We start from the raw sequence: 18,810 nt of genomic DNA, 5'->3' as shown, positions 1-18,810 counted from the left end.
GAATGAGTTTCAGGCTAAATTCTGTATTTTTGCAAAGAGCTAGTGCTGTAATAATGCAGTAATGTGACACACACACACACACACACACACACACACACACACACACACACACACACACACACACACACACACACACACACACACACACACACACACACACACACACACACACACACACACACACACAGTATATATGATGGGTGTGATTTTGGGTGTGACAGTACAGTACAGTACAGTACAGTACAGTACAGTACAGTACAGTACAGTACAGTACAGTACAGTACAGTACAGTACAGTACAGGGACCCCCTGGGGACCCCCACACGTTTCGGACACGGGGCGGCTCGCCGGAACCGGCCGACCCCCTGGGCGTGTTCCTGGGGGTCTGGATGTTCCGGGGACCCCCGGGGACCCCCACGCGGTAACTGCCATTTCTCGACCGTTTGGGACACGGGGCGGCTCACCGGAACTGGGCCGGCACCCTGGGCTCATTCCTGTGGGTCTGGAAGTTTCAGGGACCCCCTGGGGACCCCCACACGGACTTGCACCACTCAATTCACACGGGTGTGATTTTTTTTGTTACAAATGACAATGGATCATTTTGAGAGACATTTTCATACACCTCTCAGCAGTAATGTACTGAGGTGATGATGCGCCTGTGTCTAAAAGCCCTGCTGTGCGCTCACTAATTGGCCCGAAGTGATGTGGTTCTGGGAAATCCTAATTATCATGGATGGAAAGTGCTGGGAGGCTACGTTCTGCATACAGACTGTCCAATATAGAACACTAGGGTTTGTCATAGCTTTGCACATGGGGCTCAACCTCAGGCTTTGACTCCCAGAGCAGTGGTTCTCGAGGTGGGGGTCCGGCCGGAGGGGGTTCCAGGGCAGGGCGTACCCTGTACCCAGCTAAATTAACTAATCAAGATCAGTTTAACCACAGTTTTGGACTGAATTAATTTATAATGATAATAATTTCTTTGTGTTTCTGCCATCAATCAGATGCTATATTAAGTTGAGATACTCAATTTGAATTTAGCACAAACAATATATATAAATGTAGGTATGTGCCAAATTTGGCACAGTAGGCTATTAGGGTTATTACACTATTTACACTATTACACGTATTACACTAATACACTTATTACACTTATTTGTCAGCCCTCCCTTCCTCTCACTTGACCCACAGAGGACCGAGCTTCTCAGAGGGGTTATCTCAGCATGTGGTCCTAAACTAAACCCCTCAGTGTCGGCTCAGGTCAGTACATGCAGCATTTGCCGTCTAAGCTTGACCAACAACCAACATGACAGCATCTGGTCGTGTCCGTGCATAGTTTTATAATGCATTTATTTATTAACCGTTTATACAAGTGACCATGTGCTATTATACACACATCATAGAGTTCCTCGTAAATACCTGCATAGGCAGAGAGACAGTATTAATGCAACAGAATGTTGCAGCCATCTTAGACTTTATTAGGCTTTTATTGTCTTTTATTGCCTTATCTGATTTTAAAGGCTCGAGTTATAGGCGTGCTAAAGGACGAGATGGGAGAATGTCGATGCTTTATTGTATAGCAGTGGTTAATATTTATTCATTTATGCTCATTGTTTTCATTAACGTGACCTTCTCTCCCCAGCAACCACCCTACATGTAATTTCCCACCCTCCCATCTCAATAATTTGCCTTTCATAGTCTTGTCTTTTTGTATGTCTGTCTTTTAAATGCTGTCATTTTAGTTTGAAAAAGAGATAATTCATCTGAAGTAACTAGCCTACCTGTTGTGCAAGTTGCTTTAAAGACACAGTTGGCCACATGATTATAAATAAAAGTGTTCCTGGAAATAGTCATCTTGGCTTTTCTCCTCTAGATATGCAACTCACGGGTCATTACTCATGCAGAATAAATAGTATTGTTACATCATTAACCTGTGGTGTTTAGCATTTATCTTGGCAATGTCAACCATAAACTAAAAGGATTCTTCTCCGTCGGCGCAATTACTGTATAGACTGCCGAATTCACACTCCGGTCGAAAGGGCAAAGCGGGATAACATTAATGGATGCAACACGCAGCAGGGTAGGAAAATTACATTTCTAAGTTTAGCTGTGGGAAAAACAAATGAACGCATGATTCCACAGCCCTGTCTCCTTTTTATCTGTTATGAAGTTTGGCAACATTCTATTCAGTTACTTGATGGTGCTAGGAATGAAGTCACTCAGTGGCATGTGAAATGACTGAGAAGCATAGGTTTCTGTGTCGTGTTTGTGAAGAAAGCAGAGCCTACAGCAGGGGTAGAAAACCTTATACGGGTACCAACACTGGCACAGGGGTGGGTGATAAATGGCAGTGTGAGAGAGAGTACTTTTGGTTTAAAATCAAGTGTGTGTGTGTGTGTGTGTGTGTGTGTGCGTGCGTGCGTGCGTGTGTGTGTGTAAATGAGAGAGCAAAATATCTCTTGGAAGAGCCACCCATCGACTAATCTAATATACGGCAACTTTCCCTGTGTTTCTTCACTAGTCCGATCCAGAAGAACACAGTTTGCTGGCCACTGCTACAGAGCTGACAATGAGGTTATATCTTCCCTTCTTCTCTGGAATCCTGCCTCAAAGCAGACCAGAGGTAGTAAACTGCTGTTCCCTGATGTCATCGCTAGGGACACATGCATCAGTAAGCAGGAACTGGGGATGGCAATTAAATTAAGTCTCCTCACATCTATATCTAAATTACAACCTGCACATAATTATACATTCATTCAAACTGAACTCTGATGATAGGTGGGTTATCATTACAATGTCCGGATGTGAAAGAAAATATTTAAAAAGAAGAAAAACATGTAATGTATATGGACAATCAAAATCTGTTGGAAATACTTTCTTTTGATGTGTCAAAATGTACGGTAACTTTATGTTAATGTGGCACACTGACTATAAATAACATTAAAACATGGCACTTCATGTCAAAAAGGTTGCCAACCCCTGACCTACATTATATTGTTTGTACTTTGAGCAGAAACAGGATATGGCAGAGCGATTGACACACATGCATATGTTTCAACAATGCGGAGTCAGTCAGTCAGTCAGTCAGTCAGTCAGTCAGTCAGTCTGATCCCCCCCCCCCCCCCCCCCCACGGTCCGGGAAAAAGACGTCCATGTCTTTTGCCATTTGGGCATAGCTGGATTTGGTTCAGTGAAAGGCTGAAGTGTTTTAATCCCTACAGATTGATGCCTTTTTGTGAGGGTTACCTAAGGACAATGCACATGCTGTTAAAGTGATTTACCATTTAGGAGGACATGGACACGCGCGCACAACTCCATGTCTGCAGCACATATCTGTTGCCGGGGACTGTGATCAACACCTGTGCAGTCTTGTTTCAAATGCCAAGTATGAAAATAGTTCTAACAAACCCAAGATGATAGGCGGCGGTAATGATTTTTCATGTCCAGGACCCCACTTTGCATGAAAGTAATTTTGGTTCGAGCATTGATGTTCAAAGCTTGGAATAAAGCCTAGTTGCTGTCAATGACTCCCTTGTGAGATTGGATGTTAACTGGTGTAGGGAGTCGGGGACGTGCTTGGTGAAAACTGAATAACCTGTCAGGGTGAGATAGCACTTTAACCACTTAAGGCCTATTTTAAAAATAGCTGATCTACAATCTCACAATGCACCTATTTTCTGTGAGCATTTTTAAATGCCGCCTGGCATTAGAACATTAAAGGAGAATTCCATGCTAGAAGGCTTTCTTACCTTTATTTGTAGTTGTTACGTCCCCACCAAAGAGGTCCAGGTGTTATTTTGTGCAAAAGTGAATTATTGGCTATTTCCCCTAATATAAGCCCTCAATGGGGGTTGGGTTTTTGTGCTAATTCGCTTATTTCCATCGAAATAAGTAGTAAAGTGTGCCTTGGGGTACTATTTACATTATTCCGGCGAGCCACACCGTGTCCGAAACGGTTGAGAAATGACAGAGTTACCGGGTGGGGGTCCCTCTACTGTACTTTACTGTCACTGTACTGACCCAGGGTGCCGGCCCGATTCCAGCGAGCCGCCCTGCGTCCGAAACGGTTGAGAAATGACAGAGTTACCGTGTGGGGGTCCCTCTACTGTACCCTGTACTGTACTGTACTGTACTGTCACTGTACACCCGAAATCACCATATATACAGTTAATATGTGCGTGTGTGTTTGTGTGTGTTTGTGCACAGGTGGTGAAAAACAACCATGCTGTTTTCGTGCTCAGACACACCCACCCACCCAGCCACCCACCCACCCAGCCACACAAATAGCTCCGTAAGGGAGTGGTTGCACCACTCAAAAATGATTTTTGAGCGATGGAAATAAGCGAATTAGCACAACACCCCAATGCCCCATTAAATCCATCCAATTCATTGCAGGCTTATGGTAGGGAAAATAGCCAATACTGTGCTTTTGCACAAAATAACACCTCTTTGGTGGGGACGTAACAACTACAAATAAAGGTAAGAAAGCCTTCTAGCATGGAATTCTGCAAGGTTTGACATATACCTGAAACTCGACTGCGTACCCTGTTAGTTTACTAGCTTTAATGCTGCTTTCTCAGATCATATAACCTGATACGTGACTTCTCTGATAAGAGCATTCCAATTAACAATTTAGGCATCTGGCAGATCCTCTTAATCCAGAGCACAGTAGCACACATATGCTAAATGCCTAAATTATAATTACTCTATATATATAGGCCACTGGTTATTACCGTATGTAGGATTATGTAATGTGTCATTGTGTGCCATATTCAAAAAGCCAAAGATTGTCTATATTCATCTCTACGTTGACCACTTCAAACTCTGCCACTGGTAAATTGAATCTATAAAACTGAACCTTTAAAATTTTAAGAATGATGGGTGGAAATCAATATCGATCAAGCACAATGCATGTCTGTGTTATGAAAATAACATTAGGAAAACATATGATAGTTAAATGTGGACCTTCAAGCATTCGGCGGGCATTTAAATTTGATTGATTGAAGAAATAAATAAAGATTCTCCTCTGTCATTCCCTAATGTATGATGGCGCACTCACCCCCCCTCTCTTGTCCGAATCTCATTATGTTGGGATTCATATCTAGTGCGTGTATTGCTTGGATGCAGAGCGCTTGTGCCATTGCAGAGTTGAAAGGTATCGCACTTCTCAAAGACGGTGGAAGAAGAAGACATCACCTGCAACGTGCAGCACATACAAAACGGGTGAAGCTTCACTTCCATCCCAATATTACCCGTCTCTACCCAGTGTGCTCTGATAAGGCTCAGAAAGGTAATCAATGTGACTGTGAATCAAGACCAAAAGAATCTGTGGTTGTTTACAATCCCCACCCCCTGACTTATGACAATAAGCGTGGAGTGCACCATCGACTCAATCCAGCACTGACCTGAGCAGATATTTCTTCATTTGGCACCTAATAGATTACTGACAATCTCTCAGTTTTTAAAGCCGAGTGGCCGACCACTTCTCCCATGTATTGATTGAGACAGATAACAGCAGAACTGAGAGGAGACAGCGCAGCGGAGGCACACGACACAGGAGTGGCTGTACCGCAGGACCAAAGACACAGGAGTGGCTGTACCGCAGGACCAAAGACACAGGAGTGGCCGTACCGCAGGACCAAAGACACAGGAGTGGCTGTACCGCAGGACCAAAGACACAGGAGTGGCTGTACCGCAGGACCAAAGACACAGGAGTGGCTGTACCGCAGGACCAAAGACACAGGAGTGGCTGTACCGCAGGACCAAAGACACAGGAGTGGCCGTACCGCAGGACCAAAGACACAGGAGTGGCTGTACCGCAGGACCAAAGACACAGGAGTGGCTGTACCGCAGGACCAAAGACACAGGAGTGGCTGTACCGCAGGACCAAAGACACAGGAGTGGCTGTACCGCAGGACCAAAGACACAGGAGTGGCTGTACCGCAGGACCAAAGACACAGGAGTGGCTGTACCGCAGGACCAAAGACACAGGAGTGGCTGTACCGCAGGACCAAAGACACAAGACACAGGAGTGGCCGTACCGCAGGACCAAAGACACAGGAGTGGCTGTATGTACCGCAGGACCAAAGACACAGGAGTGGCTGTATGTACCGCAGGACCAAAGACACAGGAGTGGCTGTACCGCAGGACCAAAGACACAGGAGTGGCTGTACCGCAGGACCAAAGACACAGGAGTGGCTGTACCGCAGGACCAAAGACACGCTTCTTAACCCGTCTGCCATTACTGAACAAGTGCAGATTTGTTCTTCGTTTTTTTTTTGTAGAGACTTTAGTACTTCTTCCTCCAGTGGTGGAAGAAGTACTCTGAATATTTTTTACTTTAGTAAAAGTAGCAATAAAAGTGTTACTTGAGTAAAAGTACAAAAGTACTGGCATCAAAATATAAGCAAAAGTACTTTGCCATTACCGACCATTATCAAATAGCCAATGTATGAAACAGGTTGTGATTGGTTTGGTTAATGTATGTTTTGTAATAATAATCTAAATCTTAAGTAATTAGTAACTAAAGTTTGTTGTAGTGGAGTAAAAACTCCAGTATTTAAGCTCTGAGATTTAGTATATTTAGTATAAAGAATTGAAGAATTGGAAATACTCGACTCTCGAGTAAAGTAAAAGTACCTCTGAATTGTACTTAAGTACAGCACTTGAGTACACTGTTGCTTTCCACCATTGATCCCTTCTACAGCGATGTTCCCATAGCAATCCCTCCTGTTTGTCCTTGCATTCCGTTTCATCATAGTCCACTGCATACAGTACACTGTCCACTCACACATTCATTCAGAGACCCACCTTATCATCATGGCTTTGACATACAGTAGATCATGTTTAGTTCCCATTACCATTGCTGGTAGTCTTTCGTCAAAGAGCAGAAATGAATGTGAGCTATTGGAAATTGGTTTAATGGCAGCTAAAGGTCACTTGCCTATACAACCGCTATTTTTTATTGTCCACATGCTGTGCAATGGCAATCTCCCGATTTGAATATAATATTATGGTTAATGTGTTCATCTTGTAAGCATAGTACAGGGCTTCAGCTCTCTGTCCCTTTATCTGAGTTGAAAGGGTAGGTAGCCATTCATGTATACAACACACTATACATACATGCCCAAAAGAGGGATGGCACGGTTAACGTTGGTTACAAGTTGCTAAATCAACACTCAAAATGTTTCAAGTTTAGGTTCTCTAAAAGAGAGCAACTTTCCAAAGATGTGATACTATGAGTGATGTGAGTTTGATCGGGTCTTGTTGCCTCTCACTGCTACACTGTCCCCTCGATCTCTCCAGAGATGCACTGATACCAAAATACAGGAGCAGGGCCAACAGTAGCTCAACTGGCTGGCTGGCCCACAGGCTAAATTTACAGTAGTCTACATCGTAAAATCATCAGTGCAGGTCCATTTTGGTTCCATTCGTATACTCTCGGAGTTAGACATGAATAAATTAGCACCGAGCACTGCACTACCTGTGGTGGTGGAGCGAGTGTGTCAAATTTGAAGTTGGTGAGGCAAACGGTTCTCGAGTTATGTGCATTACAACCGTACACACACAGACAGACAGCATTTATAGTTAGTTGAATGGTAATGAGCCAACGAGCTAAATTACTCACAATTTGACTAGATATTGCTACTGAAGTGCAACCTCTGCCCCTCATAGTGCAGGGGTGTATAATGCCTGGGGTGTACAAATGGCCATGAATGAATTCAAATTTTTTTACTGATAAAAGTGCAATTCAATTTAGTAATTGGAGTTTTGATATCACCGACATAGTAATGCCATGCAGCCACTATATCCCTCATGCTTTAATCTTTATTTTTAAATAATAGGCCTACTGCTCAAATATATTTCAATGCAAATAATCTTGTCAGTTTCAGGTTTGACCCGACTGACAAAATGTGATTATATTTATATCTCGTAAATATTGAAAACAGAATGCCCAAATGAGAAGCTTGAAGCTCCTTTTAGACCCTCAAACAGTAGTACATATTTGAGTTAACTTTAAATTTAGGGTAAATTTTCTTTTGTTAAGTGTCTCCATGTCTCCCCAGCTCTCCAGTGAACAGAAAACACATTTCCAGGTCAGGATACCAATTGTATCAGAAGATCAAGGAAGTGAAATTGGAAGAGATGACTCAAATAAATGAGCAGACAAAATTGGAACGGTAACACTATAACATTTAAGCTGATGGTCACTCCCTTGGCTGAACATTTGCAACCCACCTGAAAATGTATTGGCTGTTTAATAAAGAGCTGGAGAGACAGGGAGACGAGACCCTACTGAACAGTCTATAGCGATGATTACAATCAGAATATAGTGCTTTCACCTTTAAAAAAATATCACCAAAAATATCACTTACCCGATCTTTAACTAGAATCTTTATTCGATTATTTCCATTTTTCATTAGGCAAATTCCCAAATGTCCACACACTAACTTGATTAACACACACACACACACACACACACACACACACACCAAATGGGAGGGCGTAGAACTAGAAGAGCACCTGTCTCCTCCGATACACATGAAGTCAACAGAATGTTCTTTTCACCTGACCGTGAGGAGTTTCATCGGGAGGAGATAACACTATCCCACCTAGTTCTTCCCCGCACTAAATATGTCAAACCTAGGAGTCGCTAATTCAGCGGAAGGGATCCCCCTCTAGCCAAGTTACCCCCTCCACGAACACAGCAAAGAATAAGCCCATCACTAAACCCCACACCAAAAGCGATTGTCCAATGCCAATCCAAATCGTTTAGCAAAATAGCAACAACATCATTTTTGCATGGCTGCCTGTGTTGTTGAACACATACACAGCTTAACGTTGGGAAAATTACATGACTGACCCACCCAGGTAATGGCAATAATACTAATCACTGTAGTCTTACCGTGCATTACATGAAAACTCCTGTTGGACGGTCGTTAAAGTTGATTGAGTTGGATACTGTGTCTCCCTCTATGATTTGATTCATTTCCTCGTATAGTTTATTGAAATAATGTCATGCACATTTGTCCAGTGCATAGCCTACTCACTGCAGGCCTGCAGGGTGAGAAGGACAGCTTGCCATCACAGAGTGGAGTGGGTGGAGCATAGCGAAGGGCTAACTGCATTCGCTGGGACGCCTGGCCAAGTCGGATTCACCGCAAAGGATTCAAACCCAGAGATGTGGTGGTGGGGAAGAACTTTACCCTTGTGCCACCCGAGTGCCCCCCTTTACCTATAGAATCTGTATTCACGCACAGCACTCTCACATTCTCTAATGTGAAACACGTCAGAGTTTATTGTAATGGCACATCACATACACCACCAAATACAGCCAATACATACCAGTAACATAAACAAAAACATTTGCAGCATCATTTTGCATGATGTTTATATTTTTCACAGTTCTGTTATTCCTACCCTGTGCTTCTGAATGTGAATTTAGCAGGTAACGAATGGATTCTTGCATTTGGGACCAGGTGGCATTTAACTGAGAGGGGAATGCGAGTACACTATTGCATCACACACTTTTTTTATGTTCACTACCAAACCAGACATAAAATGCTATGACAGCAATAAAATGGTTTCTGCCACAGCCTCATAAAATAGGAAAACAGACCCCATAACAACCAAATTAGATGATCCAAATAATTGGAAAGCGTGGGTCATTGCCATTCTAGTGAGAGGAAAAAATAAATCCACCTTTTCAGTGCAGGTGACATTCCAGCGTATAGCCTTTGTATGGGTTGCACTAAAATAATGGAAAACGCCACCTTATAATGGGAAGCTGGGGTTATAGGCTGAAAAACACCAAACGCAGGCTACATGAAAACTGGGCAGAGAGATAAAAGGCAGAGAAAGAACAATAGAAAGAACAAGAATTAATTTGAGGGATACAAGTTTTAGTTCATACTATGTCTATTGATTAAGAAGGTGTGGTTATAAACACTGCACTGAAATAAAAAGCCCTGTGTATATATCAGGTTTCTATGATTGCCCCAGGCATTTGTATTATCTCTGTTTTACTGTCGTTTGTGTTTTTTATGTTGTACTTTTGACTGGACTATGGGACAACCCCTGTAAACTGACATACAGCCGGCTGTTGAAGTACACTAGCCTCGTTCCCAGAATGTTCTCGTCTCTGATAGTTAACCTAGTTAAAGTTAGCACATTTTTTGACCAATCTGGAAAATGCTCACCAATATAGCTTGTTCATAAAGGAGTCTACTATCACCTCTGAATTAGTTCCTGGAGGGCCTGGGCAAAAAACTGGAATTTCTTTAATTGGCCAATATGAATGGCCAGGAGGAGTAAAATTTTGTTTTACAAAGAATCTAATGGTTGGAATGGATTCAGAATCCCTGAAAACCTGCAGAGGCCCTCCAGGGACCCCAACTTTGTTTGGATCCCACAACATTTCCCAAGGGACATGGGTTGGAACTAATACAGAGGTGATATAAGTAGAAATCTTTATGAACACATTTGTACTTTGCGCAGAAACTGTATTTACTATTTTTCATAACACACTCACAGATGTAATCACAAATATAGCTGCAAACAGCGATAAGGCGGGACCAGGAAGGCAATAAGCAATAAGAACAATACGCACAATAAGCCATAGAAACATGGAAGACTGAACTTGAGAAAAAGAAGACAATGTAATTGTGCAGGGTTCTTGAAGACTCATATGCTGAGTTGGCGGTGCCCGGATTTGAACCAACAACCTTGTGGTCCAAAGGGGAGAGCTCAACCGACTGTGCTATCTGTTGTCTTATTACAGCAAAATCATTTTGTATTTTTGATGACAATTATGTGTGTCCTGGTTTTGGGATGTCTTTATCCATTACTACAGTGTGTTTGCTGTTTCAATTTCTTCACGTACAAACATCTCTTTAACTGGGATTTCAGATAATGGTCCATAGATTGTGTGTAGAACGTTTCACGCAAATCGCTCAAAAATCCAGGCAGAAAATGTAACTTTTTCGCTGCCATATAGCCTACGTTCATAAACGTAGCTAGGCTAACGGTACCTACTGGTTCAAAGCGCTGTATCTCTAAAGGTTTGAGAGCTGTCCATGGTGGGCCGCCACGCACCCGACGATCGTACATCATTTGAGTTTATACTGCATCGCTGAGCAAATGTAACTTGTTGTAATGCTAGCTAAGGGGTATGAGCTAATGCGAGTGGTGATGTGCTCATAACAAAGGCCCCCACCTTCCTGAATAACCCGGAAAGGAAACCAGCACTGTAGAGTGAGAGCGGACGGGTGGCATGGTGTGCGCATGGTAACACTAGATGGCGCTAAAGGAATTAATGACAATGTAGGTGTAGGCTACTGTAAGTAAGTAGGTCGGAGAGGCTAGATTAAACAGGTCTGTAAAGCCTCAAGTTCAACCTAACTTCCTGGGGGGTACTTCTGATAAATTCCAGTACTTCTGTTTAGACACTAAACCGCTTAGGTTATAGTCATCAGTTACACCATTATTGAACCAATGAAGTAGCCAATCACAGAGCCATCATCTCTCCAGGCTATAGGTCTACATAATTGTATATCCCATTAGCCAACCTTTTCCTCTCAATCTGATGCTGGGGCTGGGGCTACAGTACCATGGTCGAGTATCTCCGGCCCTTGGTTCCAGTCAGCCTATAGGATGATCTATTTAACTGGCAGGACCTAACCTCCATTTGGGAGAACCTGAAAACGTGAACATCATTGACCAATGTACTTTACACCATTGTCGAGTGTTTCATATTAAAGGGATAGTTCACCCCAGAAATGTTTTCCCCCCCTATCGATTACTCACCCCATGGAGACTTGAATTGATGGATATTTTTTCATTTTTTTCTTCACATTATTAAGCCAATAATTTGATGACCAGCAGTGGTTCCCTATGGAGGCATAGGACATCATTTTGTGGGTGAACTATCCCTTTAAAGGTCATCCAACGTGTCATACACATGCAGTCCAGCCATATACTATGGTTTTGACCTAGTCTTGTCTTTTGAATCAATGAATGCACTTTATCACTGTCACTGATCGAACAGTTCATGGTCAGAGCCCCCAGGGGAGTGTATTTCCCTGACAGGACATGAATCCTATTAAATACCAATACTACTGATGGATACTTTACTTTGGATATCACTGTAGATTAAATATTCATATAGGATACATATTCACTCAAGGATCTGATTGATTGACTCGGGCATGCCAATATCTGTCAACATTTGAGCCTCTTCTTGGTTGAAATTGCTTTAAAGTTAGAAAGTCTGCAAACACATTAAAGATCAAACCAATGTTCAATTAAGGTACTGTGTATCTCTTTTTTACACCCATACTGTATAAAGTTTCAAGGCATTGCAAGTTTATTTTTAAACAACACAGCAATTCAAAGTGCTTTACACAAAGGATTCACAAAGTCTTCTGCATTGATTTAAAAGAAGTGACAGTTGTAGCAGACCTGTAGCTTTGAGAGAGTTTGTGCAAGATATGTGGTGCATAAAAACTCTGGGTTCAGAATGCAGACCTGTCCCAGACGACAACTGAAGTCTCTAAAGTAACACGCTGGACTTTAGTTTGTACATCTTTCACTTTAAATGAGCTTTGCTCAAATTGGTCCAAGGGGATGCTGACAGGGACCATGTTGAGCTGTCAGTCAAATAGCACATTGCTTTTCTTCCTCGTTGTACAAACTGTGCAAAGTGAGTGTAGAGGATGAAAGCAACCAGAAAGTGATTCTTTCTCTTTCATACAGACCTGACCTTACTTTTGCTTGTGGAGCAAAGTAAGTAGAGATAATAGTACTGCCGTAGCAGACAACCCGCAGCACTCCAGGTTCAAACAAAATCCTTATAGGTGCAAGGCTCGAAGATATAAGTAGAGATGAAGAATGCCAGCACTCATTGTATGTCCTTTTACATGATTTTATTTACCTCTGAGACTGAAAAACGGACGCGTTTCGCCCTGTATGGCCTTCCTCAGCGTTTGTGACGAGATAACAGGAAGTGTGGTATTTATGCATGGGTATGAGATACAATCAACAGTAATTGAACACAGGTGTCAACCGTTATCATCTTACACAGTATCAATAAGAAGTCTCTATTTATGGTACCAAGACAGGATAAATATCATGTAAGCGCAATAGAATAAATAGTAACATCAAATAGTAACATCACATAAGAATACATCACAATGAGCTATCATAATGAATGTGGGGCCGGCCCCTAAAGTGCCTGGAAAGCTAATGGACTGGACAGCAAAGTAAGTAGCCTACTGTAGCTTCTGTAGCAAGGTTCGGGCTATAATCAAAAGCGTAAATGAAAAACCATATACAGAACTTTTGCAGGAAAGCTTTGTAGTCGAAAAAGTAGGAGTGTGATGTGCTAGTGAGGACGAGAAGCACATTCAGCCAAAGACTCAATGTTACAAAGTGACTTAAACAGTCCTTAGTGCAAGTAGCCATCAGGCAGGCTCCACAACCAAACCTGTCCCATAATGTTCTGTTCTGTTCTGTTCTGTTCTGTTCTGTTCTGTTCTGTTCTGTTCTGTTCTGTTCTGTTCTGTTCTGGGATTACTGACTCCTGCTTAACTCGGGCACATTCTGTAACAAAGTGTCCCTGAGCAAGAGAGAGACTATGGTATAACCTCACACTGTTCCCCAGTGTGCTCATCTGAGCAGGTGTCTGGGTCAAATGCAGAAAAGTAATTTCCCCTCTGGGCTTAGTGAATAACCCTTTAACCCTTCATTTACACACAGACCTCTGGGGGTTATATGTACACTACAGAACCATCACTGATGCCTGTTGTAGCTCAATGTTTCATTGGATTATATTTACTCACTATATATTCACTGTTGATGATATACCCACTATTGTAAGTGGGTATATCGGCAAATTACAATTCTGCAGTACTACCGTATGCCTGAATTTCCCCACCGCGGTCTCTGTCTGTCTGTCTGTCTGTCTGTCTGTCTGCCTGCCTGCCTGCCTGCCTGTCTGTCTGTCTGCCTGCCTGCCTGTCTGTCTGTCTGTCTGTCTGTCTGTCTGTCTGTCTGTCTGTCCAAGTATCTGTCTATCTAATAGCATACAAGCATACAATTGTATTTTTGCACCTGATTGGGCATCGACAATACTAAGAGGCGTTTCTCAGTTAAGGCAGTTTTGGTACCATTTCTATTATGCCATTGTAAGCTCACACCTGCATTCAAGGCAAAATCATCTACAATCACTTACATCTCACTTGACATTCCGTTCTTGCTGAAGTTCTCTCACAATGCCTATATAATCTAACATTGTCAGACAAAAATGTAAAAATAACCATCTGCTGAAGAAACTTGAGTCACAAAGGGATAATGAAAAAAATAAAGGGAAGCTCCGCACACTCAGATCTGCGCACAATCAAACTATTTATTTTGCAAGCTTTCGGTCTACTGACCTTCTTCCCCATATATACAGCTATATCTAATAAAAAGCAAGTCTTTTGTACACCTACAAAGGCGACAGGTGTGTAGGAGAAGACCAAATTTGGATCCCAGCATACTGAAAGAAAAAAACTCCTGTACACCGTCTTCAAATGCAATTTATTTTTTTAATGGGAATACAACAACGTCTCGGTCTGTTAGACCTTCATCAGGTTACCTTAAGATATAACCTTATGCCGGTCTAACAGACCAAAACGTTGCAAATTGTGATTCCATTAAATATTTTTCTTGCGTTTGAAGACAATAGTGTGCGGGAGTTTTTTCTCTTTCAGATAGATACACAGCTATATCCAAAACATTTTATTTTTTCAAATGTATAATCACGAGCAGGTATCACAAGACCAAGAAGAAACTCGTTTGTGAGTGGCTACATCCAAAATATGTTCTCGTGAAATGCAGGGACTAATTAAGGGACCAAGCCCGAAGTTACGTCGGCAACGTAACTTCAATATGCATATGCGTCTCCTCATGCCGAACAACTTTCATGTTCTGACTTTTGACCCCTGACCTTTAAATCTCCCACCATTTTGAATTATATGACAAAACAGTTCAATCAAATGTACTCCTGGGATTTTTGCACAATTTGCTCGAAAATTTCTCACACACAAACTTTGGACCAATATCTGAATTCCCAGTTTGCACGTGAAAACTTACAGTACAATAAATATAGCTGTAACCAGCTCAGTGGCCTTGTGGTTAGAGTGTCCGCCCTGAGACTGGGAGGTTGGGGTTCAATCCCCGGCCGGGTCATACCAAAGACTAAAAATGGGACCCAGTGCCTCCCTGCTTGACACTCAGCATCAAGGGTTGGATTGGGGGTAAGTCCCTGCGACATACTAGCGTCATGTCCAGGGGGTGTACTTGTACATCAAGCTGCCTCACGCTACAGAAACAGGAGATAGGCTCCTGCCCTATGGGCCTCATGGCTCGGCAAGGCTACTTACTTAAGCAGCGATAACAAGCACTTTGAACAGGCATAACTCATGCCTCGTTTGGCCAAAAGCCATGGAACTTGTTTACACATAATTATGCCTTGACTCATGCGGAACACATCTGTCACTTTGTACGTGAAGACATTTATAAACAAATATATAGCCGCAAGCAGTGATAAGAGGGCCAAGGAATGCAGCAATAAGAAAAATACTATAATGCAATATGCACAATAAGCAGGTCTGTTTGGGGTCCGTTTGGGGTACGAACAGCTGCAATACCACTGGGTGAACTAAAGTGGCACTGTTGTGTTGAGCAGCCTAAAAGGGCCATTCACACTGAGCACTATAACTATAACTGCAGCCAGCCAGCGGTGTTGTTGAGCAGCCTGCACCACTGAGTTCACACAGCTGTGATTTTTCTTATTGCTTGGCCCGTCTTATCGCTGCTTGCAGCTATATTTAGTTACTTGGTAATGGAAGAAGGTTATTTAAAAAACTAAACATAAATGGTAGGACACAGTGACATCAGTGAAAGTGACAGATGAGATGACATGATAACTTTAACCCTCACGTAATTACCAGAATCAGAGTGTGACCTTTAACGTGATGTCTTTGACATATTGGAGAAAATCTAAAGACTAAGGCAGATCATTAAGGTCTGTATGGCCGTGTTTCATGTGCATGGATGGAGTTCACTCCCTCAAAGTCTGACAATTAAATGTTTTCAGTTTTAGAATCTGTCTCATGTTCTCGCTGGGAGGCCAATTAGATCATAATTAATTTAGACCCTTTTGACCTATACGTCTTTATACCTTTCAATCCCGGACAGCATGTGTCATTTTTGTTATGTTCTTCGTATGTCAGTTTATACTATCAATGATAAGGGCTACCAACTAAATCCTAGGAGAAGCTCTGGTCATCCTGCTAAATACCTAAATGACACTGACTTCGCTGATGACATGAGGCTTATCAGTCAATCGTTGGAGTACGCTCAGGCTCTTGAGCAGGCCAACTGTGTTGGTCTTTATCTCAACGAGACAAAAACTGAATACGTAAATGTATGCAAATCCAACAATAACCACGTTATCAAAACACTTAACAGTGCCGGAGATTAGCTGTACACAGACGGACGGATGGACGGACGCACTGCAAAACATACTCACATACCTTCGGCCTGGTGGAGACAATTAACAACACTCCTTTGAAACAGGTTGATGACTACAAGTATTTGGGTTCATATGTATCTTCTTCCCAAAATAACTTTCAAACTAGGAAGGGTATGGTATGGCCTGGTCAGCCTGCAATGACATGCATAAGATCTGGTCATACCAGCTTAGTAAAAGGTTCAAACTAAGTAAAAATATTTAGGACGACCGTCGAGCTGATTCTACTCTATGGCTCAGAGACATGGACACTTTCAAAGAAATTAGAGAAATGGCTGAATGGCACTTACACCCGCCTTCTAAGGAGAGCGCAACATTTCTCTTGGAAGAGCCGCCCATCGGCAACCTTCCCTGTGTTTCTTCACTAGTCCGATCCAGAAGAACACAGTTTGCTGGCCACTGCTACAGAGCTGATCATGAGGTTATATCTTCCCTTCTTCTCTGGAATCCTGCCTCAAAGCAGACCAGAGGTAGAAAACTGTCGTTCCCCGACGTCATCGCTAGGGAGTAGGGACATAATGCATCAGTAAGCAGGAACTGGGGATGACAATGAAGGATAGGGAAGTCTGGCGTGGCATTGTGAAATCCATGATCTCGATCGTGGTCGAAAAATGATGATGATGTGTCATTTTTGAGTTTTCCAGAAAGCTGGTTTGGAAGGCGTTTTTAGAATTCTCTAAAATTTAGACTTTTAACCATTTAATGGGTTATAGTAATTGATCGAGATGTAAATTGTAATGGCCATACTGTGACAAGTCAATAACAAACTCAGCCACGGTTGCAACTATCAATTGTTCTCATTGCCATATTTGCTCAAATTATATTTTGCATTATTATATACTCATTATATATGGTGTTGGGCAAAAATAGTGAAAATAGCAAATGAATAAGAGTCACAACTGATAATGATGCAATGCGTTCTGAGCTTGTAGATCACATATTTTCAAAATATTTTCCGCCCATATACCCAAAATAGAGATTGACTATTAAACGATTATTATATTAATATGAACTCAATTATCAATTTATATATATATATTTATCGTCGATAAGTTTGATTAACTGATGCAACCCCTAAACTCAGCCTAATATCATCTGAAACCTTTAGCAAGAAATAGAGGATTTATGTTGAAATAAGAAGAAAGGCAAAACAACATTATGCCTTTATCTGTAAACTGCTGTGTACTGGTCTTCCCTCAGCTACAGCACCCAGAGAGTTATAACAAGGATTTAGAAAGCTGAAAACAGACATCCATTCTCAGATCTCTGCAGTCTGCACTGGCTTCATCATCTAAAGGGTATTTCATACCGCTGTGATTTTTCTCCACAACGTGTGGTAGTCTGGATTTATTTTTTTGCTTTTAGGTTGGCTAGTTGTGACACACGGCACGTCGCATGACAAAGTATAGACCAATTATTTATTTACAAACATTGAGACAGGACGCACAGGTGCCTGTTTAATGTAATGAATTCCCAACAGATCACCAAACCTGCTGTTTTGAGGAGCGTTGGTTGGTTTCAGTTCATTCAACCTCCTCCTGTGTGTTGGCTGATGAGGCGTGCCCTAGCGAGACCTAGAGATACTTCTTCGCGCAACGGTGTTGCACACCGAGAATAGCTGACATTAAGCTGTGAGCTTGTAGATCTGCTATTCTGAATTGAGGGCTGAAGTGTTTTGTATTAATAATCAAAATCTACAAAGTAACTAAATTAGTAGCTAAAGTTTTCAAATAAACATAGTGAAGTAAAAGTACATCACAATAAACAAAAACAAAACAGACATGTACATTTCACATTGACAATATGACGGCTTAAAAAGTGCATGTGATCACATGCGTCACAATGCAACACTTGTACATGTCTGCAAATTGTTGCCAAAGACATTTAAACAGACTGTACATTTAACATTGACAATATGACATATGACAAAATAAACTGTCAGAAATAAAGTGCAAAAGCGATAAGTGGATGTGTGAGTCTTTCACCATTTTAGCCTTTTCTTATTCATGGTTTTTGAAGATTCTGTCATATGGCAGCCAAGTCCATTGGATTTTTGAGTGGTGCAACCACTCCTATAGACAGCTATGTGTGTCCCTGGGTCCCTGTCTGTGTCCGAGCATGGAAATAGCGTTTGGTTGGTTTTCACCACCAAGTGTCACTGTTGCGCAGCCTAACACACACACACACATTAACTGTATATGATTCCGGGTGTGACAGTACAGTACAGTACAGTGGAGGGAC

At 42.1% G+C, this 18,810-nt stretch overlaps 1 protein-coding gene and 1 long non-coding RNA gene across 3 annotated transcripts in view; one reads left to right on the top strand and one right to left on the bottom strand.

The window, feature by feature from the left end:
- doc2b (double C2-like domains, beta) overlaps positions 1–18,810 on the top strand; it is a gene marked incomplete at its 5' end in the record, with an annotated part of 137,570 nt that overhangs the window by 11,730 nt on the left and 107,030 nt on the right. The window lies entirely within an intron of this gene.
- The window catches only part of LOC306928495, a 134,528-nt gene that overhangs the window by 19,301 nt on the left and 96,417 nt on the right, over positions 1–18,810 (bottom strand). The gene's annotated exons all lie outside the window — the stretch shown is intronic.

This window comes from Electrona antarctica (assembly GCF_951216825.1).
Source record: "Electrona antarctica genome assembly, chromosome: 8".
NCBI lineage: Eukaryota > Metazoa > Chordata > Actinopteri > Myctophiformes > Myctophidae > Electrona > Electrona antarctica.
The sequence above is the reverse complement of the archived record's forward strand: the minus strand, read 5'-3'. Positions and strand labels throughout refer to the sequence as shown.